Source organism: Capsicum annuum, chromosome 9 (genome assembly GCF_002878395.1).
Source record: "Capsicum annuum cultivar UCD-10X-F1 chromosome 9, UCD10Xv1.1, whole genome shotgun sequence".
In the NCBI taxonomy this organism is placed as follows: Eukaryota; Viridiplantae; Streptophyta; class Magnoliopsida; order Solanales; family Solanaceae; genus Capsicum; species Capsicum annuum.
In genome coordinates this window covers 87,999,775-88,001,437 of record NC_061119.1, presented here as the reverse complement: position 1 = coordinate 88,001,437, position 1,663 = coordinate 87,999,775, and positions in this window count along the sequence as shown.

Below are 1,663 nucleotides of genomic sequence, written 5' to 3'. Positions count from 1 at the left end.
TCTTTTAGCATTGACAAAAACTTTTAATACTTACCATCTTTCGATTTTTTTTTAGCCTCTGAGGATAAGGAAGATGAGGTTTTGTAATGGTCTTCAACACAGGCTCCTCGGCCTTATCTTTTTCTTCTTCTTACTTACTACTACTATCCACATTAATAGGATCGTCATTATTATTTTGCTCATTTATAACTGGTACAGTGGGTCTATAATGGATTTAACACTTCGAGTGGTAATGACATGGCAGAGACAATCATTCTTTGTATTAGCCACTATGTTACTCAGTAGAGTGCCAGGCTGTCTTTGATTTATTGTGGTTGATATCTAACCAAATTGTTGTTCCAAATACTTGATTGTTATAGCATAAGACTTAATTTTCTGGTTTAGCCCTGATAGTTCTGCCTTGATATCCTTAAGGCAGATCTCTTGACTTTCTTGCCCCTTGACTAATTTTGACAACAGCACCTCCATTCTGGATTCTGAATCACGATTACCTAGTGGAACATATTTTTTACTCTTTTTCTTATAGTCATTTTTTCATCGCCAACCACCATCTCTCTATCTATTTCGGTCTCTGTATCTATCATTATAATAGTTTTGACCTTGATTCTCTTTACCTTGGGTTCGAAAATCTGCCAACCTATGATTAAGATACTTTGATTCTTCTTTATATTTAATCTCAAAAGTTTTGGAAGTAGACCCTTGTGTTGAAACTGCAGTTACTTTCTCAGCACTCATTGTTTTGAACTATTTTGTAAGCAACCTAATATCAGTACGAAGTTGTGCAACCTCTTATGCTACCAAATCCTGACTAGCTCCATAATCATTGGCCGCTTTAATAGCATAAGTAACTGTACCACATTCAATGTCTCTAGTATGCCAACCTCTATTAATTACTAAAATATCATCCAGCATATCCTGCGCAGCATCCCATCAAAGATGGATGAATGCACCTCCCGAAATCATATCTGCCATTACTCTCAAACTGACATTCAATGATTTATAGAATATTTCCAACAAATTTGATCCTCTAATTTTGCAATTAGGTACCATGCTCAGCTTCTTCTTAAATCTAAACCACGCTTCATACAAGGATTTTACAGGTAACTGTCTAAAGTTATAAATCTCATCTTTCAACTGTAGCATCCTTGCAGGAGGGAAAAATTTGTTCAAAAACTATTTATGCAACTCATGCCAGGTAGTGATTGAGCCTCTTAGAAGTTCCCCGAACCATAGTGATGCTTCACCCATCAATAAAAATGGGAACAACCTCAATCTCAAAGCTTTCTGATCCACCCCTGGAATGGTATATGATGTACAGATCCCAGTAAAATTATCGAGATGCATATTCGTATTATCAGTCATTGATCCTAAAAATACACCCTTCAAGTACAAAAATTGGATCATGGTGTTTGTAATATCAAACTTCACATTAGGGGGTAAAGAAGGAGGAAGATAGTTCCTATCTCAACAGGTTCAACATAACACATATTCTCTTCATTATCGTATGGGTATAAGTATTGATATACATAAATCAATGGAGTTCTACCTCTCTAAACTCTATCTCAATGCTCAGCTACCTGTCTAGGCCTGGATAGTCCTCCTTGCAGAGCTAATCCAACCTTTTCAGCTAATCGAGCATCTTCAGCTACTATTCTCTTTTCCC